The sequence below is a fragment of the Malus sylvestris genome, chromosome 1 (genome assembly GCF_916048215.2).
Source record: "Malus sylvestris chromosome 1, drMalSylv7.2, whole genome shotgun sequence".
In the NCBI taxonomy this organism is placed as follows: Eukaryota; Viridiplantae; Streptophyta; class Magnoliopsida; order Rosales; family Rosaceae; genus Malus; species Malus sylvestris.
The window spans coordinates 13,078,873-13,105,038 of NC_062260.1; the positions used below are offsets into that span (position 1 = coordinate 13,078,873).

The following is a 26,166-nucleotide window of genomic DNA, read 5'->3' on the forward strand; positions in this document are numbered from 1 at the left end:
CTATTCTTTCATTAGGCAGTTCTTCTCCATAAGTTTTCATTTGAGTCACAACATCAAACAGCCTAGAAAAATAGTCTTTAAGTGACTCATTTTCTCTCATGCGTGTATATTCAAAATCACGTCTAAGAGACTGGAGTTTTACTTTCCGTACCTTCACATCTCCTCTGTATTCTTGTTGCAGAGTATCCCAATCAACTTTAGCAGTTTCTGCATTTGCTATACTGGGAAATATGAAGTCTGAGACAGCCCCTTGAATGATTCCCAACGCTCTAGCGTCATTCATCCTATTCTTCAGTGTAGTTATCTGCTTCTCTGTAAGATCCTCTTCTAGAGCATCAATCTCCATTTCTGGTAGTTCATATCCATGTTGAACCATTTCCCAGAGATCATACGACTTGAAGATGGTTGTCATCTGGATCTTCCAATAGTCGTAGTTTTCTCCATCAAAGATTGGAGCTTTAAGATCACCATCCACAGATCCTTTCATCTTCGACTTGTATTGACACCTAGGGTTTCAGCCTCTACCTGAACAACCCCAAATACAAATTCCACAACGCCCAGATTTCTGAGATCAGGAACTAGGCTCTGAGGCCATGTTAGTGTTTTATAAGGTTTATGTTTTGTATGATTGTTTTGAAAGGTTTGTGTTATGGAGAATGGTAATGTTCTTCACATAAATATGGAAGGGGAATTTCGGCTATATGCAATCTTACATTGCAGCAGCACATAGCACTCATATATATATGGTGTCAGTAGGGTTTTGGTGTGTACAGTCAACCCTTATCTCCATTGGAGCTAGCTGACAAAAACTACAACAACCTGATAATATAAAGCTAATCTAAGCCCTTCATTGGAGCTTTTAATCTAAGCTTTACACTTGTCAAAAACTATCACTAAAAAACTAACTAGCCGTTACAAATTAAAAAACTAGCCGTTAGCTTCATTTGATGTTGCTGCTGCATCCCTTCTCGATCCACCTGGAAGTGTTTATCATCCAACAATTTGTTCAGGGTTCGGAGTCCTTAGCCTTTCGCCTTTTCAAGGCTAAACATTTTCCACAAACAGGTTTCTTGGACGCTCGTGTGAGAGCAAATGATTCATATTGCTGGAAGAGCATCATTGCTACATGGAGCGTGGCCCATAAAGGAACAAGGTGGCAGGCAAGCAATGGTTCGAATATCAGAGTCTGGAAGGACAACTGGGTTCCTTGTGAGGATTTTTTTTCAAAGTCATCAGTCAAATACCAGAGAATTGGGATGAGGAAACAACAGTGAGTCGATTAATTTTTTCATATATGAGATAATGGGATCGTATGTTGCTGGAACAAGTCTTCAACGCGGAAGAGGTGAAACTTGTTAACAAATCAATGAGATCTCAATCAGAACAAATCCCTAATTATTTGTTTACTTAGCTTTTTATGTATTTGCATAGTTAGGAAGTTAACTCCAATTTCTATGTAGTTGATTGTGCATATCAACTGTATATATTTCTTCTTCACATATCAATGAAATACACAATTATTCTATTCAAGCTTTATCTTCTTAGCACCAAAGCCTAGGTTTTCAGAAAAAACACCAAAAAAAAAAAAAAAAAACAAAAAGACGAGGCCGTGCTTTGTATGGAGAACCATAACTACCAATTGTGCAATCGCCATTCGACCAGCTAGCGATGCCGTCGTTGTTTATCCGAGTTCACCGAGTTGCTCCATGCATCCACCACCATGAATCAAGATTTAACCCCTACCTAAAATTTGTCCCAGATTATGACCTGCAAATCTGTTTTGTGTGCCCAGATAGACTCCGTGACCCCCTTGTTGTTGTTTGAAGAACAACAAAAAAAAACTTGCTATTGCAAAAAAGAAAAAGGCAAAAAGAGCTGTTGTGAAAAAAAAAGAAAAAAAAAGCTTGTTGTTTGAAGAAAAGAAAATGAGGAAGAAGGACGGGTGAAGAAGTAAAGAAAGAAGAAAAAAGACAAAAAAAAAAAAAAAAAAAAAAAAGAATAAGGGGAAGAAGGAAGAAAACAGAAAAAAGGAAATTTGTTGGCATTTTTGTCTCTGTTTGTTTTCTAAGACCTTTATTTGGAAGTTTCAACCTTATTACCCATACACATTGCACCAAATTCATCCAGAGCAATGGTAGTCCAGACTTGTGCATTGATTGCAAAAACTAAGGTAGCTTCTGAACATACATATAACGATGGTAAGGCTTTAAAGGTTTCTCCATCTATTACAAATAATATATGGATAATTGATTCTGGTGCTACTGAACATATGATTTGTGATTCTGGACAAGTACAAACCCTAAAACCATCCACCAAAATTGTCGTGAGTGTTGCCAATGGTAATGTTGTCCCCATTATTGGGGAAGGCATTGTCTTCCTTTCTGATACCCTTAATCTTGATTCCATACCTGTTGTTCATTTCCTTGACTATAATTGATTATTAGTTGCTCAAATCAGTTGCCTTACATTGCTTTGTGAATTTTTGGCCTTCTTTTTATGTTTTTAAGGATATTCGAACTCGCAAAACCATTGGTTATGGTATTAGAAAGGGCAAGCTGTACCACTTGGAGCTGACATCGAACATTACCGGAATGTTGACTCAAGCTCTTGTAGTGGAAGGATCTTAAGGGGAGAAGAATAAAGGTTCAAAGGTTTGGTTGTGGCATCGTCGACTTGGACATGCTTCTTTTGGTTATTTATGAAGGTTGTTTCCTAGCTTATTTGTCAAGCGTGATGTTTCTAGCTTTAAATGTGGTATTTGTGAACTGGCTAAAAGTCATCATACTTCATTTCCGCCCAATATGACTAAAAGTTTTGTTCATTTTATGATAATCCATTATGATGTTTGGGGAGGCTCATTGGTTCATTACTTTTATTGATGTTTGCACACGTATGATTTGGGGTTTGTTTGATGAAGTCCAAAACTGAAGTTACTTCTTTGTTTCAACGATTTTACAAAATGGTGCAAGTACAATATAAGTCACAAATACAGGTTCTCAAGTAATAATGGCGGCGAGTATGTGAACAATGAGCTTCGTGCCTTTCTTGATCATCATGGTATTGTTCATCAATCTACACGTTTAAACACTCCTTAACAAAATGGGCTTGCAGAACATAAGAACTGTCAGCTTTTGGAAGTTGTTTGTGCTTTCTTGCTTGAGGCTCGTCTTCCGCTATCTTATTGGGGATAAGCTTTCACTTCAACTGCATATCTCATTAATTGTGTTCCCTCTTGATTGGTTAATTTTTAGACACTGTTTTAGGCTCTTGCCTCCCATTTTGATGCTCTTGCAGTTCCCAATCTCCTACCTCACGTGTCTGGTTGTATGGCATTCTTTCATCTTCATAAGCAGCAGAGGAATAAGCTTGAACCTTGGGCCTTACGATGTGTGTTTGTGGGGTATGCCTCACATCAAAAGGGATACCAATGTTATCACCCTTCAATGAAAAAGTTGTTCATCATTATGGATGTTGCATTTCATGAGAATAATGTGTATCATGCCAATCTCAAGTTTTCACTTCAGGGGGAGAATCAGATAGAAGTTTAAACTTTTGATTATAGTATTCTAGATACAGTTATTGTGAATGATTTGGATTCAAGTGGTGATGTTTTGGAAACAAGTGGTGACCATTCACAAGAAATTAACGTTGTTAATGACTTGGAATTAAGTGGTAATGTCTTGGAGACAAATGGTGGTCATTCACATGAAAATAATGTGAATGACTTGGAATTAAGTGGTAATTCATTGGAGGCAAGTGGTGATCATTCAAATGAAAATAATGTTGAAAACCTTGAAAGAGACAAGCCTACGTTGCCGAACAGTAGTTGGCCTCACCATCTTTGAGCCCCAATAACCATAATCAATTGCATTCAATTTTGGAACCACCACCACCAAGTCGTCTCCCCAACCATGCCAACTGAGGTATTCCTAAACCCACTTACAAAGCTAATCCTAAGTGCAAAACTAGGTATTTGGTGAATAAGCCCAACCTTGAGTCTAATGTGTTGTACCCGTTAAATAATTATGTGTCTAACAGTCACCTATCAGACTCAAATAAGTCATTTGTGTATCAATTATCTACTGTATCTATTCCTAACAATGTGCATGAGGCTTTAGTTGATCCACATTGGCAAGCAACAATGAATGAAGAGTTGAAGTCTTTGAAGAATGCTACCTCGGAGATCACAGACTTGCCAATTGGTAAGAAACATGTGGGATGCAAATGGGTTTATACTATGAAGTACAAAGTTGATGGGACGGTAGGATCGCTTCAAGGTAAGACTAGTAGCTAAAGAGTAGAATAAAAAAAATATGGAATTGACTATACATATACATTTGCACATGTGGCCAAGATTAACACAGTTCGAATTTTGTTGTCCTTGGTTGCAAATCTCAATTGGCCCTTATAGAAGTTCGACGTGAAGAATGCTTTCTTGTATGGAGATTTGATAGAAAAGATTTATATGGATCTTCCATCAGGATGTAATACTCTAGATAAATACAAAAGAAAGGTATGTAGGTTGAAGAAATCCTTGTATGGTTTGAAGCAGTCCCCTCGAGCATGGTTTGGAAGATTCACAAAATCAATGAGAGCATTTGGTTACAAACAAAGTAACTCTGATCATACATTATTCTTGAAAAGACGAAATGGGAAGCTTATTGCACTTATTGTGTATGTAGATGATATGGTGGTAATAAGAAATGATCCGGAAGAACATTCGACCTTACAAAGATACTTGCCTACTGAAATTGAGATGAAAGACCTTGGATCATTGAAATATTTTTTTAGCGATTGAGGCATCGAGAAGTAATTTGGGAATTTTCTTGTTTCAGAGAAAGTACATTATTGATTTGTTACATGAAACCGGCATGTCATCTTGTCAACCAATATCTACACCATTAGAGGAAGGATTAAAGCTTTGTGTTGATCCAAATCAAGTACCAGTTGACAAAGGGAAATACCAGAGGTTAGGTGGCTGTTTAATGTACTTAGCACACACAAGATTGGACCTTGCTTATGCCTTGAGCGTAGTGAGTCAATATATGCATGATCCCGGAGAACAACATATAAATGCAGTGATGAGGATTTTCCAATATTTGAAGGAAGTCCAGGAAAAGGGATTTTGTTTAAAAGAAATAACCATCTTGGAGTTGAAGGTTATACTGATGCAGATTGAGCAATTTCAGTTGATGATAGGCACTCAACATCAGGTTACTTTACATTTGTTGGGGGTAACTTGGTTACATGGAGGAGTAAGAAGTAGAATGCGGTTGCCTATTCGAGTGCAGAAGCCAAATACAGAGGAATGGCCCTTGGAATTTGTGAATTTTATGGCTTAAACTTCTATTGTAGGATTTGGGGATTAAAATGATCAGCTTATGAAATTATTTGTGATAATAAAGCTGCCCGTAACATTGCACGTAATCCAGTACAACATGATAGAATGAAGCATGTTGAAGTTGATAGATTCTTTATCAAGGAAAAATTGGAAGGAAAAATAATTGAAGTACCATCAATTAGAAGAAAAGATCAGTTGGCAGATATTCTCACGAAAGCTATTTCAAGTCATAAGTTTTCATGTTTCTTAGACAAGTTGGGCATGAGTGACATATATGCACCAACTTAAAGGGGAGTGTTGACAAATCAATGAGATCTTAATTGGAACAAATCCCTAATTATTTGTAGGCTTTTTTTTATTAACAACCCATATAATGTTGAATACACTCCACATTAAAATTTAATATTAAATGATTTATATACTCTATTATGCAATGACAATTTCAACCTCAAATCACTTTTACATGTATATTGCAAGATTATTTATCTTCTTCAACTCTCTAAACCATTCTCACTCTCCATTGTAGAACTAAAGCCTATTCGATGAAACTACAAACATATTGACTGAGAAAAATTATTTTTGACGAACAGTACATGAAATTGATGTTTCGGAAGCTGCACCTTGTTCAAAATGTACTGTCACAGGTGGATGAAGGTTAAACTTCATTGGTATTAGATTACAGTCCTCCCCTTCTTTCGCAAAGAAGATAATGGTGATGCTGGTTCACAAAAGCCATGTTCTAAAAATAATCTAATGATCAGATAATACTAAATTGCATTTGTGCCTTCAAGAGACAATTTTTGCATTTACAGCATGGTGTTTGAGTATGATATGTGATGCATAAAATATCATTTAGTGTGCATCTCAGCCAAGGCCAATACTTTATACTGCCGAATTTAACTACCAAATGGACATAGAGAAACTAAGCTCCTCACATCATCACCTTATTTCCTAAATTATCATTTTTGAGATACACCCCCTCGCAGATCAATGTTGATCAGATGGAAAAAGGTTAAGGAAAAAAATTCAAACATATCGCTCTCACCATCTATGCTCTTAACCCTCTCTATTGTGTCAAAACTTCTGCCCTTTCACTTTTGTATGGTTCCCCAAGCAGCTTCTACTTTCCTTTATTTGAATCCTCAGTAGCAGTAAGAAAATACTTGTATGTATGACATGAATGATTTTGTATCAAAGGTACATGGCACAAAAAAAAAAAAAAAAAAAAGAACGAAATCATTGTGAAGAGTGTAAGGTTTATGTTGAAAGTGTGGAGTGTGAGGGTGTTTATAGAAAGGTATGTGGGGTGTATTAAAACAAATTTTAATTGAAAAAACAAATATGGAGTTTATTAAGAATGTGGGGTGTATTCAATAATGTGTGAGGTGTTAATATAAGAAGCCATATTTGTATACTTAGTTTTTTATGTATTTGCCTAGTTAGGAAGTTAATGCCAATTTCTATGGAGTTGATTGTGCATATCAACTGTATATATTTCTCCTTCACGTATCAATGAAATACACAATTATTCCATTCAAGCATTCTCTTCTATCCAAGGTATACCACTCAGTGTTCGCAATTTAAATGATAGATTAACTTGGCACCACGAACAGAACGGCCGGTTCTCGATACGCAGTGCATACCGGCACGGAATGATGCCATTAATGGGAGTGTTGGCTGATCGGTCTGGGGTAAATGGAAACGATGTGGTACTGTGGAGGAAAATCTGGGGTCCTCGTATACCAGGTAAGGTGAAGGTTTGTGCATGGAGGGGTTGTCATGATGCTTTACCTACGCGCACAAAGATAGCTCAACGGAAAGTTATACAGGGTTTGGAGAACTATTCGACTCTGGGTCCAGTAATCAATGATATCAGATGGTTATTACAAGGTTTGGAGAACATAACGATAAATTTCGTGCATAGGGAAGCAAATAATGTTGCCCAACGTTTGTCTCGCGTGGGACTGGGATGCTTGGTCGAGACCCGATGGAATGGAGACCCACCAGACTTAATTTGCGATGCTTTGTTAGAAAACAATCCTTTGTAATGTTTTCTTTTCGTTGTCATATTGAGGATAGTTAATTGTGCGAGATACTCTTTTTCCCTTCGATTGAGTTGAAATCCTGACAAGGTTTTTATCGAAACTCATATATGCATTATATCCTCATATGTACATATTCTACTGAATCCTTAATGAATATCGTATTTTTTCTCAAAAAAAAGTCATGACTTACTGTTCGCTCAGGTTTTTTGTTTTCTCCTTTCTTTTCTAATACAGTTAAGACGAAGGGCTAACGTATGAAAACATAAATTAATGTATAATAAAGTTAATATGAACTATACTTCTATCGCTAATGTATTATAATATTAATAATGTGGACAAATTCTAATCCCAATTTAGAATACTAACTTTGAATTTTGTATAATATGAATCTAGGTAACAAAGAGTGGGACGAAAATCTTGAACTTCCGTGATGGTGAGTTTTGCTGGTTCTAATTTAACAAAGCGAGGACTATAAGATATAGTTTCTCTACCATAGGGGAAATAACAAGTGAGTTTTCGTATGTGATATGGTAGCATGTATCACTTCAATATTTCGTGGAAATTAAAACAACAGATAGAGGTCAGTTCATGGGAGTTTTAAAGAAAACAGTATAATATGTCCATGAAAATTTTGAAGTTGCAGCATCTATTTGTCTTTTCTCCTGATTTCACTCAATCCAAAGTTCCAAACATAAATTTCACTGTGCTTTATGGTTCCTGGAATAATAGTGCTATCCGCACATGCAAATTTATTTCTTTCTTATAGTGCTATCTACGCATGCAAATTTATTTCTTTTCTATATTTCCAGCAATTATCTCTTAATTCGCTACTATTTCTTGTCAGAGTATACTAACAATGTTTCAAACTATCAAGCAATTCTATGTCTAGCAACAAATTTAGATAATCGAAACTCTTTACATTCAATGGATAATGATAAGAAAATGCACAAATCATAACAAGCATGTCTACTTGACAATGTAATTCATAGTCATTGTTATGAGAGCCTATTTACTAAACACAACTTGTCAGCTACAAGTTAGTTATTCACACAAATAAATGTTTAGTTATTTGATAACAATAAAACACAATAACAAATTATGAAAAATAACTTAGATTAATATGAAATAAGAGTATAGATGTTCATGATAAGAGTACACACTAGCCCTAACAAAAGGACTCAATTCATGATAAAATTAAAGTACACAAGCTGAAATTCTAAAACATAGAGAAAAGAACCGGAATTTCAATCTCCGCTCCACATCAAAGCTTGAATTGTCCAATTAATTCCTTCCTCATGCTCTCAGCTTCTCTCCCTCCCTGTTGCGCAGGGAGATTCTCTTCAATTTGTGTAGCATATCCCTTTTTATATTATCTTCTTCTCTTCCTTTTGTCTCACGCAACAAGGAGATTAAACCAATTAATCCACACCAATTAAACCAATTCGCACCACTTGACTGGGAACAGACTAGCCCAATTAGAGTAGGAAACATACAAGTTACAACCATAGTGTGTTGACATGCACTAAGTCGAATAATCCAATTTCTGCACCGATCGGCAAATCTCACACAGCCCAACCTTGATAACTCCTTGTGTTTTTCATATTTTCGCCGTAAAATACATGTTTTTCTCTTCAATTATAATTTCTACCAAAATCGCACAAAACGCATTAAACCTAACAAAATTATGACTAAAATTAGGTAAAAGAGATACAAAATATATGTAAATATCAACCTAACAATATGCCATTAGGTTTTGTAATTAGGATCGAAGTTAACTACTTTTTTTTCTTTTAATGGCTCTATTAAAGGTCTAGCAAGGCATTATGCTTAATCATTTCTAACTATGAAGAACTAAACTCATGAGCCCACTGATCGTGATCATGGTATAAAATATCGATGATATCGGAAATATCGGTAGTCCAAAAACATGAAAATGTCAATGGAAATATCAAGATATTATCGATATTGATAAAAATTGAATAAAAACCACGGAAATTGTAAGAAAAACTTGGAAATTTTTATTGAAACTTTGGAGAATGTTTATCTAGTCAATTATCTATTAGTTTATAAAAAAATATTAGAAGGAAATGCATTACATGATGGATTTAACTTATTTAAGTTGATTATACAGCGAGCTGGCAAACACTGTGAGTGTAAAAAATATGTAGTAATTAATGAAAAAAAGATTAAATGCACCATAATCATTTATATATAATGATTTACTACAATATTTTACACTTTATACATTGCATGGTAAGATACATGAGTGATTTAGTACCACATAAAGTTCCTATGAGGTTCAAAATTTTCACTATCTTCATCATCTTTATGTGTAGAGTAAGTTTATTGTGAAGAGTATTCATCAGATGATAAATCCCCAAAATAGTTTTGCATGTAATTGTTAACATGCGACTCATATAAATATAAATATTTTAGCATATTATCACTAAAACATAAGTGATATATCGTGGTTAAGGTGTTGTAGGAGTAAAATGGGAGGGGTTCAAATCCCCTTTGTGTTTTTTTTCCTCCCTTTTTTCCTTTTTTTTTTCTTCTTTTTCCTTTTTTTTTTGTAGGAGTAAAATGGGAGGGGTTCAAATCCCCTTTGTGTTTTTTTTCCTCCCTTTTTTCCTTTTTTTTTCTTCTTTTTCCTTTTTTTTTCCTTCCTTTACATCGATATTTTCGATATTTTAGTGATATTACACCTATATTGTGACAAAATATTGCTGAAGTGTGAGCAAAATTATCGACATCGATATTTTCCGATATTATCGTTGATATTGTCGATATTTGTACGATATGTACATAGATATGTTCCGAAATATCCGTGATTCGAAAAAACTGAAATATCCTCGATATTTCGTCGATATTATCGATATTTCAGACTATGATCGTGATGCAATAAAATTCAGTTCCATTTTACTTTTGTTGTTCCGCATGATTTATCAAATTTCACTTAAATGTGTGAAGTTAAATATTTGGTCTTGATATTTTATGGAAGTTTGTACAACAAAATTTTAAAGTTTGCACATGAGTCACATGTATCATGTATGTAAATACTGATGCTTACCATATGTGTGTGTGTATATATATTTATTTAGAATTTTGTACATGTTCTATATGGCTTTAAATTTTGCATCATCGCGCGGACACCCTCACTAGTAAAACATATGTCACAATGATAGATAATGTTAAGTCACCACATTAATATTTAATAATAAAGTAATAATCGATTTCAGCATGTTTAAATTTCTATAGTAATGTTATTTATACCATGTTTTTGTACCACATTTTCATACCACCTTAGGTGGCATTTCATGTAGACAGCCACATCATTTGAATTAATCAGATTTTTAAATTAATCAGATTTTTAAATTTAGTTCATTATTTAATAAACTAATAATTAAGAAAAACTAGTTAATTAAATGATGATTGTGGTATACGAGGAGTCTTTCTCCTTCCTCTCCTTGGGTTATGCAAATTTTTCAAATAATGTGGTTGTCTACATGCCACCTAAGGTGATATAGAAATGTGGTATAAAAACATGGTATGAGTAACATTACTCGACGTTCTTGTGCTAGGGCGAGTTCACGAGTCTTAGTAAGAATATGTAGTTTATTTTCAATTTACTTATGATATTATGCATGCATTCTTTGAATTATTAATCACTGTTTTAAACTCCCTAGAAAAATATGTAATTTATTTTCAATTTACTTATGATATTATGCATGCATTCTTTGAATTATTGATTACCGTTTTAAACTATCTAAGTGTCTTAGTGATTTGTGACCATTAAGATCTTTAGAAAAGTAATTTGATGCAATTTTGGTCGGAGGGTTCTTTGAAATTGATGCTGGCTTCTTGTGGTTAGTAATTGTAATTTCACTTAAGATGAACACACGTCTTAAGCATTGCATGGATTTTCCAAAGGGTTTTCATAAAGCACAATGAGTCTCTCATGTTCATATTTGATCCAAATATCCGGACGGGTTGCATGTTAGATATACGTTCTATGTTGGAGGTTCCAAGTAGAATGTATATTAGGAAAACCTAACCTTCAAAGTAGCATGTGTATATCTATTTAGACCCGATTTTACACTATTGGCCTGAGCAATCAAGGCCATAGAATGAGTAAAATTCTAAACCGTTGGATTGAAAATTATTTCTAAAAGTTCAGTTGTTTATGGGTCGGTTTTGTGCACGTGGCTTAATTGTCGTGTGGTAACAAAGTTTCAGCGTTGCTTTTCTTTGTAGAAAGCATGGGGTAATGCTAAAATAATGATGATGGAATTATGATGAGATAAGAAGCCTAGATAGGCTAGGCTTTTGGTCATGATGGGATAAGTCAGGATGGGCTTTTATCTTGTATGAAACGTCAGCCATTTGGATGATAGGCTTCAACCTATAGATGAAATAAGGAAATAGTGACGTGATGCTGCATGAGGTTACCATGCATGCATAGATAACGATTATGAAATGATGGTGGGACCGAATATCCTTGGCAGGATGCCAAGAGTTTTAATCAAATGGCATCACATGCAAGACTTGAAGATAAAGTGGCAGTACGTTAGGTTGCTACAAATGAACACGTGGGGTCCAATTTGCATGAGATGATTATTTGTGGTTGAGATTTGAGTTAATCAAATGTGTTAGAATGAGATAAAGATAAGTCTTGATGAGCATGGCATGGGTTCAAGTGTTTAAACTTTGGCGATGCATGCACTTGGACGCAAATATGGGCATTAATATTGCATGGTTCCTCAGGATGCTATAGAAAGAGTTTCATGTGCATCCAAATTGGTCTGATTCCATCAAATCCAACAACCAATGGCCAATAAGGATGGATCATTGTCAAGCGGTCAATTACCGAATCAGATGGCTATTAAAAATTTTATTTGTATCAATTGCTTATCTTCAGGAGTCAATTAACGAATGGGATGGCTTTCAAGAGTTTTATTTGTATCAACTGCTTATCTTTAGGAGGTTCAAGTTGTGGCCAACTACGGCTGTTCCGCGAGAAACACAAGCAAATAATGCTATAAATACATGAGGCTGTGCAACATTTAAGTCACCTCCAATTCAACACACAAACTGCCATGCGCAAACCCTCGCTCTACATGAAACCTCTCAACAACCTTGAGATTTTTATTTTCTTTTTCCGCCAACACATCTTCAGTTTGGATAAACAGCAATGTGAAGGCAATCGGAGACACCTTCAGTTTGGATAAACAACACTGTTGTTTTAGAATCAGCCGATCGCGGAGCACCTTCAATTTGGATAAACAACACTGCATCGAGGCAAACTGGTTACCTATGCAAGTCTCGGTCGAGAAGAATTTTTGAATCCTTATTGGCAGAGGTCATCTCATTAGCTTTCTTGGTGAAGTGAGGTGTTACAAATTACTAGGCTCGACACATTGAACGCCGAGTTGTTTATGATTGGTTATTCACAAGTAAGTTTTAGAGTTTGGCATTCTGACGGCTGAACCACATTCACAATCAAGACGTACATCTCTTTTGAGTACTTGTGTCCATATAGTTTGGTGCCAGTTCGGCGATCTTATACTCTTACGAATTTAATCACCGTGTCTGAACCTGGCGCCAACGATCCGTGAACTTCGTAGAACTAGCAGCCTTGTCTTCAGGCTCTAGAACTCGAAGGTCGAGACGTGTTCGTTCCTCGGCTGCAGTCGCAAGATCAAAAATTCAGCAGCCTGGAAATTCATATTTGTGCCAGTGACTTTGTAATAGATTCTAAAAATTAATGCCAAGGGTTGTGTTCCTTTAAGGACTTGATATCATGAAGTTTTAATGTTTAACGTGAGTGTTTTCAGCATGTGCAGATCTGAAAGACTTATGGTAAGGTCTGGAAAACAATCAAAATGGATAGGTCCATTATAAAGACTGGATTCAATCATTCCAAGTATGCTATCACTAAAATTAGTAAATCTAGCATCTCGGAGACATAACAAAATAGAGGTGTTAAGGCCTCTACGTGTTAATGGTTTTACAGCTATTTGAACTAAACCTATGTGGATATAGTTATGACCATCTTTCTTGTGTATTTTAATTTGTTCAGGGGAAAACAATTGACAAGTTTCATGTTCTTTACTAAGAGCATAAGCTTTTTCAACTATTTTAACATGATGTTCACTTCTAAATGAGGCTACTGACCATTTCTTTTTGTAAATATTTTTACTTGAAACCTTGGGGATATTCCAATCTCCAAAATCAACACTGTCATCAGTTTGAAAATCAAGTTTTTGTTCTTCATTAACAATATCTGGAAATGTGCCTAAACTAGATCTAGAGCTAGTGCTGGCCATTGAATTAGATCATAAGAACTGACTAATTCCGTTTGGTAATTGGGTTGTGGTTGATGATAATTTAGCCTAAGGTTACTTACTGTGGAACCTAAGGGAGTAAAACGGTTGGTAATGATTAGGGCCGATGAGGAATCGGGAATATATTCCTGTTTTATTGGTGGTGGAGGTAGAGTGGCTGAAAGCCTCATCTGGCTATTGCTATTGCTCTTGTTTGTCATTCTTCCGCTGCAAAAATTCTCTTGTTAGGAAATCGGGGATGCTGTTATGGCTGCCTTTAATGTACTCAATGTCAAAATCGAAAATGTTTAATATGGCCTGCCATGGTGCAAAAATTTGTTTTGATGTAATGTTTTGAACATCTTTTTGTAAAACATGTTTTGCAGATTTGCGATCGACTCGGACTAAATTTTTTTGATAATATATATATAATGTTAGCTTGATTCAGGTTGCCACTACCGAGAAGTGATTAAAACGTTCATGATTGGGGGCAGGCCGAGGTGCCAAGAATGGTTTTTCTCGGCCAAGGTGGCAGAACAGAGCCAGTTATCCACGTGATTGTAATGTGCTGAGCCGCCAAGAATGGTTTTTCTCGGCCCCATTTGGAATTCATTAGTCTATCGACCGTATATGTTGAATGGTCGAAGTGATTACGGGGTTTAGCTACCAACAGAAGTAGTTGGCTTCAGCTTATGGACATGTTATGGCATGAGGAATCGTGATCTGCTTCAAGGTACAAGGCTAATAAGGAATCATGATTTGCTTCCAAGCTGTCAGAATACCATTGGAAAGACAAGTGTTTTTTTTTAGGCTGAGCTTGGCCAACTCATCGAGGTATACTTTCCAAGTTATGTAACCAAATAACTTTTGAAGGCCAGGAAACTTGGCCCAAATTTAGAACAACATGCTACGGAGTGAATTTTTATTCGGCGGTGGATGCTCATTTCTCCTTGACCATATATTTCTAGGTGTCACTCAGAAGTGCTCAGTGGTCAGGGAATGTACGATTATTGGTTCTAGATTTTTTGAACTGACAGTCGTTGAGTGCACAAGAGAGTCCTCTGCTTTACCAAATCACTTCATTTTCGGTGATAGGGGGTTTTTTGACTGCGTTAATTTCCTTAACCATTCAGCTTACCAGCCGAAGCTCAAGTAAACTGGGAGGCAATGTTTAACACTATCGGTCTGAGCAATCAAGTCCATAGAATGAGTAAAATTTTGAGCCGTTGGATTGAAAATTATTTCTAAAAGTGTAGCTGTTTATGGGTCAGTTCTGTGCATGTGGCTTAAGTGCCGTGTGATAACAAAGTTTCAAAGTTGCTTTTCTTTGTAGAAAGCATAAGGTAACGCTACAATAATGATGAGGTAAGAAGCCTAGATAGGCTAGGCTTTTGGTCATGATAGGATAAGTCAGGATGGGCTTTTATCTTGTTTGAAAATTCAGCCATTTGGATGATAGGCTTCAACGTATAGATGAAATAAGGAAATAGTGACGTCATGCTGCAGGAGGTTACCATGCATGCATAGATAAAGATTATGAAATGATGGTAGGACTGAATATCCTTGTAGGATGCCAAGAGTTTTAGTCAAATGGCATCACATGCAAGACTTGAAGATAAAGTGGTAGTACGTCGGTTTCCTGCAAATGAACACGTGGGTCCAGTTTGCATGAGATGATTATTTGGGGTTGAGCTTTGAGTTAATCAAATGTGTCAAAATGAGATAAAGATAAGTCAAGATGAGTACGACATGGGCTAAAGTGTTTAAACTTTGGCGATGCATGCACTTGGACTCAAATATGGGCACTAACATTGCATGGTTCCTCAGGATGCTATAGAAAGAGTTTCATGTGCATCCAAATTGGTCTGATTATGTCAAATCCATCAACCAATGTCCAATAAGGATGGATCATTGTCAAGTGGTCAATTAACGAATGAGATGGCTATCAAGATTTTTGTTTGTATCAACTACTTATCTTCATGAGTCAATTAACGAATGGGATCGCTATCAAGGGTTTTATTTGTATCAACTGCTTATCTTCAGGAGGTTCAAATTGTGGCCAACTACGGATGTTCAGCGAGAAACATAAGAAAATAGTGCTATAAATACATAAGGTTGTGTAACATTTAAGTCATCTCCAATTCAACACACAAACTGCCCTGCACAAACCCACACTCTATGCAAAACCTCTCAACAACCTTGAGATTTTTATTTTCTTTTTCCACTAACACATCTTCAATTTGGATAAACAACACTGTTGTCGTGGAATTAGGCGATCGCGGAGCACCTTCAATTTGGATAAATAGCACTGCGTCGAGGCTGACTAGTTATCTATCCAAGTCTTGGTTGAGAAACATTTTCGAATCCTTATTGGCAGAGGTCATCTCATTAGCCTTCTCGGTGAAGTGAGGTGTTACAAATTATTGGGCTCGGCACATTAAATGTTGAATTGTTTATGATTGGTTATTCACAAGTAAGTTTTAGAGTACGGCATTCTGACGGCCGAACCACATTCATAATCAAGACGTACATCTCTTTTGAGTACTTGTGTCCGTATAGTTTGGTGGTTTGGCATGCTTATACTCTTTCGAATATAATCACCATGACCAAACCTAGCGCCAATGATCCATGAACTTCGCAGAACTAGCAGCCTTTTCTTTAGGCTCTAGAACCCGAAGGTCGAGACGTGTTCCTTCCTTGGTTGCAGTTGCAAGATCAAGAAGTTAGCAGCGCGCCCAACGTGACGTCAACACATTTTACTCCCTGGCCGAGCTCGGCCGACACGTTGGCACGCCCAACATACAACCGAAGGACGTAGTTAGCTTTTTAATTACTCGGCATGTGCGCCACGTAGGCTTGGTAGTTTTTAGGATCAACAATATCATAAGTAATTGGTAAGAATACATAATATTGCTAGGTAACAGTGGAACCCTAGTGCTTTTATAAATTGGTATTTAAACTCTTTTCTTTTATCATATTAGTTTTGGGCGAATTTGCTATTTGTATTTAATTAAAATTTGTTTTTAATATTACCCAAATTCAAAATCTCCTTTGTCAACTTTTAGTCTTAAGTAGTTTATTAGGAATTGTTTTTGCTTAAATTATTAAAATTGTTCTTGTGGGGAACGACGTTGCATGAGCATCTATACTACAACAACCTTGTACTCTTGCAAGTATTTTGTGTGATTTTAACCTTCTTTTTTTAGGTACTAAAAATCTTATCAATCACCTAGGAAGGAAAAACAATTTTTCACAAGTTTAGAGGCTGAGATCAAATTTCTTCTTATCTTTGGCACATAAAGCACTTATTCAATTGTAAAATGAAACCAGAATTCAGTTTTAACCTAATTGACCTAACAAATTTAACTGCAACTTTTGTCCCTTCCCCCCCAAAAACATTAAAACCATGCATTGAGTTAGTTATGTGAATTGTGCAGCCGGTATCAAACCACCATGAGTTAAATGGAACCTCAATTAAGTTTGACTCTACACATACATTAACTATTTTTTTTCCCATTAGCTTTTAGATAGTCCTTAAATAGTTCACAATCTTTTCTTAAATGACCTCGAGTTTTGCAGAAAAAACACTTAAGTTTAGCTATGTTTTTAACTTTAGGTTTAAGATTGTTAGACCCTTTGGAAGATTCAAATATTTTAGCAGAAATACCAGTCATATCAGAATTCCTAGAGTTCTTGAAGTTCTTACCTGAATTATTTCTAGTATTGTATGATTTCTTCCCTCTTCCTCCTTGCACAAAATTCGTAGTCTCAACATCTTTGCCTTTTTCTTGCCTTTGTCGAGTTTCTTTTTTAACACATTGTGCAATTAGTTCATCTACATCCCAACTCTTGTCCTGTGTATTATAAGACACCTTCAATTGAGAGTACTTCATTAGATGAGCTTGAAGAATCATGAAGACCAATTGTTTTTCACCAATATTGACATCCATTGAGTTCAATTTCTTTGCAGCATCAGTCATTTTCATAATGTGATCCTTGATTGAACCAACATTATCAATTTTTTAAGTTGTCAACATTCACATCTATTGGATGATCTCTACTTTCTGTGATTCTTTGAACTTCTTCTCAATTGTCACAGCCCGTCCCGGAATTATTAATTCCGAGGACGTGAGATGACCAATGTGACCTTAAACGGGATTAAGGTGTGTAAATGTATGACATTTGTTTTACTTTAAGATCCTAAACTAGGGTTAGATTTATATTTGTATGTGTTAATTTGTGCTTGGACTTAGGTAGGACCTCCTACCCTGAATTCCCTCCCTAAAACCCGTAACCTTTCTTCTCTCTTCTTCTTTCATTCCAGACTCTCTCTCTCTCTTATTCTTTTCTGAAAACTCTCTCATTCTCTCTCTTACTCTCGAACTCACGGCAACCACCAAGAACCACCACAATATTGTACCAACGTTCCATTTAAGACCACCATCGTGATCCTGGGGACTTCACGAGCACGGGGATACCAATTTCAGGTGAGTTTCACTTCGAAAACCCTAGTTCTAAAGTTGCCGTGAGATGACACTGTTCATGAGCTTTGAATTGGTTACGTTTTAGGCTAAAACAAGATCACAGCGAGTTTAGTAAGGTCCCAAGGAAGCTCGGAGTGCTTCGTTGGAAGTTTTTGGACGTAAGAACACGGAGATCGACAAGTTCAAAGTTTGGCCGGAGCTTTCGAGGCGTTTTCCGGCGAATCCCCGGCGAGTTAGGAGTCGAGGTAGGTATCAATCTCTTCGTCTCGTCAAGTAATACAACTTTCCTTTTTGTTTCACTCAATTTCGTTGAGTATTGAAGAAGTTATACTCATTTGAAAAATACCCAGTTTCCGGCGACCTCCGAGGCTTTCGAGGCAGTTTCCGGCCAAACCACGGCGAACTAGGTGTTGTGCAAGGTACCATTCTCTTTGTCTCTTCAAGGGCTACAACTTTCGTTTTTGAATCACTTGATTTCGTTGAGAAATGACAAAGTTATGGCAATTTGAAAAACTGCCCGGAAAACGGCCGCCGGAAAAACCAGTCCGGCGACCCAAGGAAGAAGAATGTGCTACAGTAAAAATAAAAAATAAAAATAAAATTATTTTAAAAATATGTCGACGTCCGTGACGTCGAGTAGATCACTGTGGTATATTCATATACCTAAATTGAACACCGTATGAGAAAGTTATTGAGGATTGTTGGTTAGGTGTTCAAATAACGTTTTATAGTTTTCACATTTAGGTGAAAATGTGAATTGATGATCCGACCGTTGGATCGTCACCAAAATTTGATACGTTGTAATACGTAATATTTGAGGATTATTGGAACTTACGGATTGGGAATCCGAGTTACGGATCTTCCGGAATTGGAATTGTAAGTCCATAATATAAAATGTTAACCGTCACTTAGTTTTGGAAATTGACGGAGATCCGACCGTTGGATGGTAATGAAATTTTAGGATGTTGTCCTAGAGGTATAATGTGGACCTCTGGAAGTTATGGATTTAAAATCTGAGTGGCAGATCTTCCGGATCGATCAACGTAGTGACGTATTTTATATAAGTTATGTATTCTATCGATATGAATTCTGAGCCTGGATTTGATTACTATTCTAGGCGGCGATCGTCATGACGCCTTGATGTGTGGTGCTAGGGAGTTGTTGGACGAACTCCAGGTGAGTGGGCAGTTTTGTTTTCCGTATATATATATACTTGACGTTTCCCAGAAATTGAATTGAAATGAAAATATGTTTAAAATGAAATGCATATGAGTTATGTGGAAAAACGGGAAGTGAAATACCATGCATAGAATTGATATGAAAAGTATATAGAAATGTGAGTTGAAATGCCATGCATGAATTAATATATGATGCATATGTATGAATTGGTGCGGTGGACGCACATGTAAGAATTGATTTATGATGCATATGTATGAATTGGTGCGGTGGACTCACAGGTAAGAATTGATTTATGATGCATATGTATGAATTGGTGCGGTGGACGCACATGTAAGAATTGATTTATGATGCATATGTATGAAATGGTGCGGTGGACGCACAGATGAGTATTTAATTACTGTTATGATGATGATGATATATATTGAGCTCAAATCCTGCACCATGGTTTAGTGCTTATAGTATTCACCGCATCGCACGCTCGCCTTGGATCCAAGTAGATGCTAGTCGTACAGTCCACGCGGAGTGGGTACGACAGACCAGTCGCGAGAGTGTTAGTGAGATTCCGACTGGTGGGTGACCTTAGATTATGTGCACAGATGATTTATGAGAAGCACTAGAGCGTAACTTGTGTGCAGAAGGCCGGACGGGTCACAGAGGTGACTCCGGTAGAGTGATAATGATAGATTTTGAGCTCTAGGTTCAACCGTATAGGGCTATTAGAGGGCCTACGGTTGATTACTTTCTTGCACCTGATATGATTATGTTGATGCATTCATACCTTATTACTGTTGAGATGATGTGGCATGGCATAATTAATATGAGAAATGTTGAGATGACATGGCATGGCATGATTGATAAAGAGATAATGTTGAGATAGTAAAAATGAAGTTTTGAGAATATATATGTATATTTATATTTTACATTTCTGGGAAAGTATACAGGTTTTACGGAGAGGGGTTACAACGTTTTGAGAAATGTTTGGATTTGGAAAAGAATTGTTTTACTGACCCACTCAATTTTGGTTTTGCGCCCCTCCAGGTTCAGGAATCACAAAGGTGTGGTGACTACGAGGAATACAGCGGGGTTCTGACAGATTGGACAAAATTAGGACTCACCTTCGGGTGTATCAACTTATAAATTGTATAATTAAAGCTTCCATACTGTGCAAATGGTTACGTCACTCTCACGTGACGCCCAGCATGCCCTCCTTCGGGACGGGGTGTGTCAGTTGGTATCAGAGCATGGTTGCAATCTTGGACATCTTGAGAAGTTTATAGTGAATTCTGTCAGAACTACACCGCCTCGTAGCAAACCACGTAGTTAGAGGAACTTAGTCTCCCCGATTTAGCGGGTTGGGGGAAACTATTATTATGGTGATTCGGTATATTATCAAAATGGACATTTTAAGACGGGTTATGAGTTGAATTTGAATCACTTTATGAAATGATGAACCTGAGGGAGCGAAGTAACGGTTTAACCATTTGGAAAAGATGTTTCAGATTATGCAAGTCAAAGGAAATTTCCTTCTGACAGGTGGGTCGAGACGACTACCTGGTTTTGGGTATGAATTTGCATCCTGGTGGAAACAGGAATGTTAATTGTTGTCACCAGAGGAATCAGCCGATTTAAAATTTTTTAAGGAAAAGTTTATCCCTCCGGCATTTATTGATGGTAGTAAACAAGAGTTTACAAATATGAGACAAGGAAGGTGATGATCGAGGGATATTGTAGAAAGTTTTCAGACTTGCCTCGTTCCATCCAGATATTGTTGTTAATTTGGTGGAGGTGTTATGTTGTTTTAAGCTGGGTGGCAAAAAGGGAAGTGGTATTTTGGGTGACCACTATCCATTGTAGTTCTTATCAGGAGTATGCTAGATGTTGTTGAGCCTTGAGGACTCTGAGAACATGAGCAACGAGAATAAAGAAGAATAAGAAAAGAATGGGAATTAAAAGAAGACAATAAAGTTAATGATTCGTCATATCAAGAATATCGAAGGATTCAGAGCTTCGAAAGAAGTGAAGCTAGAGTTAATTCTTCCAGCTGAGGTTTTAATGTCGCTGGTCAGAGTAAAAGTGATGGATATACTGGTAATCCCAGATATTTGAGACAAGGTGTCTCGAGTAAAGGAAATGTACTTTGTGCAGCAGGTACAAAATTAACACTTTGGGAAATGTGAAATTAATGAATGTGTTTATGTGAACAGAGGGGACACAGAATTGTGAATCGTCCCTAGAATCAGTTGTACTCAACAATTTTCCATGATATCATAGTGTCGATTCAGCAGAGTTATGGACTTAGTAGTTTGGTCGGATTGACCGTGAGTACAAAGAGATTTGATGAGTTATATGTTCAGCTGTACAGACCATGAGAAGTGGATTCGACTGACACATGAGAAATTGGTGAGTTATAGGCTCGGCCGTACCGACCACGCGGAGTGGATCCGGCCGACGTATTATTGAGATAAGAGTTGAATCAGTCGTATTGATCATTCTAGTTGACTTCGGCTGATATATTTCTTATTATGTATGTTATTACCTTGAGAGTAGTAAATAAATGTAGTTGAGATGAGTGTATGTATTTTGCATTGAGTGACAAAATAGTAATGTTATATCTTTGAGAGTGGTTGCCTACTTATCGAGACAACGATGATTTATCAGTATTGCGGGCTGCAGACCGTAATATTAATAACTCATTCGTGGATTCGTTAAGCAAGCAAACCGGTAGATTATTTTATGTTAGTATTGTACTTATTTGGAATGCTTAATAATAATAGAATATATATTGTATCACTTAATTCTGTTCCTTTAGATTGGTTGGTTATAATTGTGACAAGACGAAATGTTATGGGAAACCAGTACTTTCCATCGATCTGGATGAACAGAGATTACTTTTGTAAGTATGCAAAATGGATTGAGTCAGGCTGTTATTTATGCTGTGAGAGGAAAGAGATTGTTTTCGAAAGGCTGTCAAAAATACTTAGCTCATGTGGTGCTAAATGATGTTGTTTGGAGTAGTGTGAATAATGTCGAAAGAGTTAGACTTTTCTTGATGTCTTCTCTGAAAGTATACCTGGATTGTCTTCAGGCAGAGATATGAGGTTCATTATTGATTTGTTGCCAGGTATAAATTTATATTGGAGATTGGTTCAGGATGAGTTAAGGGAATTGGAAATTCAGTTGAGAGAATTGGTTGATAAAAGTTTTATTCAACCTAGTACAACACTGTTGAGGAGCACCAGTTTGTTGGTGAGAAAGAAAATGGACTTTAAAGACTATTCCTTGATTATAGATAATGGAGTCGGGTAACGATTGAGAACCGTTATCCATGGTGATGTACTGATGTTTATTTAATCAGCTCAAAAGTAATTGCGAAGATTCAAAGATTGAATTGAGATCTGGTTACTACCAATTGAATATTATAAGTGACGTTGATCATAAGATGGTTTTCTGGACTTGTTATAGTTTTTATGAAGTTTGGTGATGCTATATGGATACTCATGCTGTTTTATGAGTTATTGGATGAAGTATTCCAATAATGCCTTGATAAATTGATATCATTTCCATTGAAGATATTCTGGCATATTCTGAGCCAGAGCAGAGTATGTAAACGTATTAAGTCAATGAAGCAAAGATTGAGAGAACGTTAGTTGTATGCTAAGTTTAGCAAAAGCTAAAGTTAAATGGATCAAGTGGCATTCTAAAATTTGTTATGTCTGCTTAAGGTATTCAAGTGAATCCTTAAAGGATTGCAGGAATTGAGAAATTGGAACAACCACAAGCCATAATTGAGATTCGGAAATTCTTAACTTATCAGGCTATTTTGGATGGTTGTGAAAGAATTTTTAGTCATTGTTTTGTCATTGATGAGACTGTTGAGAAAGGAGGTTATGTATGAGTGGGAAGGAAATTGTGAGCAAAGGATTCAACAACTGAAGTATTTCCTCACTCATGCACGTATTTTAATATTCCCAGAAGATAGCGATAATTATCGGTATATGGTGATGTTACATTAAATGTTCTTGGATATGTACTAATGCAAATGTTAGGGTGATTGCATACGTTTCACGACAAATGGAATCTCATAAGATGAATTACCCTACGGGTGACTTGGAAGTCATGATTACCATTCTTGCTGTGAAGTTATGGAGACATTCTATGTTGATAAGAATGCAAGATTTTACAAATCAAAAGAGTCTCCAATATTTGTTTACTCGGAAGGATTTCAATATGAGGCAACAAAGGTGGATTGAATTGCTTAATGAACATGATTGTACGATCAGGGTGATCGTAAAGTTTGTTCTAGCTCAAGCACTTGGTGAGAAGACTACAGTAAGATTAATGTCTGGCACGTTTGCCAAGAGTATCATCTTGTGGATTGAAAACCAACGGAAGAAAAATTAAGAATGGAAGATCGAGAAGAAGTTATACTTGTTAAGTAACAAGTTAGTACATTTACTCCAGTGTTGAGTAACAACCTTTCCCAGACAGTGCAACATTACTTATTTGTTTTATGGAAAAGAGAATTGGTTTACGGAACTGCTGAGTTTCTTAAGTATGTTGGTTGTGCAGTTTCCGAAGTAACGCCATAAGGACCATGAAATGTGTCACGTGAGTCGGTTTTTGATGACTTGTGAATGGAATGTTTCTGGGTAGAGAAAGATTCGATCAAGAAAGAGTTTTAGTAGACCCTGAGACTATGGATGAGTCTCCTCAAAGTATTCAGGTGATTAAGTTAACCTGAAGTAGCCAGGAATGGCAAAAGAGATCAACAGATGGATATGCCACTAATCGAGTGTGTAAGGTAAATGGTTTGATATTTTTGGAAAATTCACCGCGAACAGAAATGACGAGAATTGGAAAAGAGACAAGATAAGATTTAGACACATCAGACCATTTTTTTTTTTTTCACTAAAGGAATCAATAAAGTTGCATACAAGTTTGTGATGCCTTCAGAATTGGCTAAGGCACATAATGTATTTTGTGTTCGATGCGTTGTCACTAAGTGGCAGAGTCGTTACATGGGACTTTGGTGCAACTATTGAGAATTAAGCCGGATCTGATTGGTGAGGAACTAATGTCGACTTTGGATTGGAAAAAGAAGGTCCTAAGAATTAAGACAGAGTAAGTAGTAAAAGCTTTGTGAAGGAAATCATTCAGTAGAAAATTACATGGGAGACAGAAGAACGGATGAGAGTTATGTATCCGAGACTATTTTATGAGTTTTGATGTTCTGGTTGGTGATTGGAATTTCGGGGACGAAATTCTATAAGGAGGGGAGATTGTCACAGCCCGTCCCGGAATTATTAATTCCGAGGACGTGAGATGACCAATGTGACCTTAAACGGGATTAAGGTGTGTAAATGTATGACATTTGTTTTACTTTAAGATCCTAAACTAGGGTTAGATTTATATTTGTATGTGTTAATTTGTGCTTGGACTTAGGTAGGACCTCCTACCCTGAATTCCCTCCCTAAAACCCGTAACCTTTCTTCTCTCTTCTTCTTTCATTCCAGACTTTCTCTCTCTCTTATTCTTTTCTGAAAACTCTCTCATTCTCTCTCTTACTCTCGAACTCACGGCAACCACCAAGAACCACCACAATATTGTACCAACGTTCCATTTAAGACCACCATCGTGATCCTGGGGACTTCACGAGCACGGGGATACCAATTTCAGGTGAGTTTCACTTCGAAAACCCTAGTTCTAAAGTTGCCGTGAGATGACACTGTTCATGAGCTTTGAATTGGTTACGTTTTAGGCTAAAACAAGATCACAGCGAGTTTAGTAAGGTCCCAAGGAAGCTCGGAGTGCTTCGTTGGAAGTTTTTGGACGTAAGAACACGGAGATCGACAAGTTCAAAGTTTGGCCGGAGCTTTCGAGGCGTTTTCCGGCGAATCCCCGGCGAGTTAGGAGTCGAGGTAGGTATCAATCTCTTCGTCTCGTCAAGTAATACAACTTTCCTTTTTGTTTCACTCAATTTCGTTGAGTATTGAAGAAGTTATACTCATTTGAAAAATACCCAGTTTCCGGCGACCTCCGAGGCTTTCGAGGCAGTTTCCGGCCAAACCACGGCGAACTAGGTGTTGTGCAAGGTACCATTCTCTTTGTCTCTTCAAGGGCTACAACTTTCGTTTTTGAATCACTTGATTTCGTTGAGAAATGACAAAGTTATGGCAATTTGAAAAACTGCCCGGAAAACGGCCGCCGGAAAAACCAGTCCGGCGACCCAAGGAAGAAGAATGTGCTACAGTAAAAATAAAAAATAAAAATAAAATTATTTTAAAAATATGTCGACGTCCGTGACGTCGAGTAGATCACTGTGGTATATTCATATACCTAAATTGAACACCGTATGAGAAAGTTATTGAGGATTGTTGGTTAGGTGTTCAAATAACGTTTTATAGTTTTCACATTTAGGTGAAAATGTGAATTGATGATCCGACCGTTGGATCGTCACCAAAATTTGATACGTTGTAATACGTAATATTTGAGGATTATTGGAACTTACGGATTGGGAATCCGAGTTACGGATCTTCCGGAATTGGAATTGTAAGTCCATAATATAAAATGTTAACCGTCACTTAGTTTTGGAAATTGACGGAGATCCGACCGTTGGATGGTAATGAAATTTTAGGATGTTGTCCTAGAGGTATAATGTGGACCTCTGGAAGTTATGGATTTAAAATCTGAGTGGCAGATCTTCCGGATCGATCAACGTAGTGACGTATTTTATATAAGTTATGTATTCTATCGATATGAATTCTGAGCCTGGATTTGATTACTATTCTAGGCGG

At 36.8% G+C, this 26,166-nt stretch overlaps 1 protein-coding gene and 3 long non-coding RNA genes across 9 annotated transcripts in view; 3 read left to right on the forward strand and 1 right to left on the reverse strand.

Annotated features, from left to right (window-relative positions):
- LOC126629252 (trans-resveratrol di-O-methyltransferase-like) overlaps positions 1–26,166 on the forward strand; it is a 75,002-nt gene that overhangs the window by 25,147 nt on the left and 23,689 nt on the right. The gene's annotated exons all lie outside the window — the stretch shown is intronic.
- LOC126630187 (uncharacterized) lies at positions 8,483–17,519 on the reverse strand. Of its 2 annotated transcripts, none has more exons than XR_007625941.1 (2): positions 17,416–17,519; positions 8,483–9,030 (listed from the first exon to the last, which is right to left on the reverse strand). It is a non-coding gene; the product is annotated as an uncharacterized LOC126630187 (long non-coding RNA). The 2 variants fall into 2 exon arrangements; XR_007625938.1 differs by having other exon boundaries at positions 8,483–9,059.
- Positions 17,833–26,150, forward strand: LOC126629920 (uncharacterized). 5 transcript variants are annotated; one of them, XR_007625932.1, is made up of 4 exons: positions 17,858–17,872; positions 18,034–18,196; positions 18,279–18,438; positions 18,544–19,300. It is a non-coding gene; the product is annotated as an uncharacterized LOC126629920 (long non-coding RNA). The 5 variants fall into 5 exon arrangements; XR_007625929.1 differs by having other exon boundaries at positions 17,833–18,196; positions 18,544–19,299; XR_007625924.1 differs by lacking the exons at positions 18,279–18,438; positions 18,544–19,300 and adding exons at positions 25,131–25,290; positions 25,396–26,150 and having other exon boundaries at positions 17,836–18,196.
- On the forward strand, positions 19,381–21,658 carry LOC126630086 (uncharacterized). Its single transcript, XR_007625935.1, has 2 exons — positions 19,381–19,598; positions 19,651–21,658. It is a non-coding gene; the product is annotated as an uncharacterized LOC126630086 (long non-coding RNA).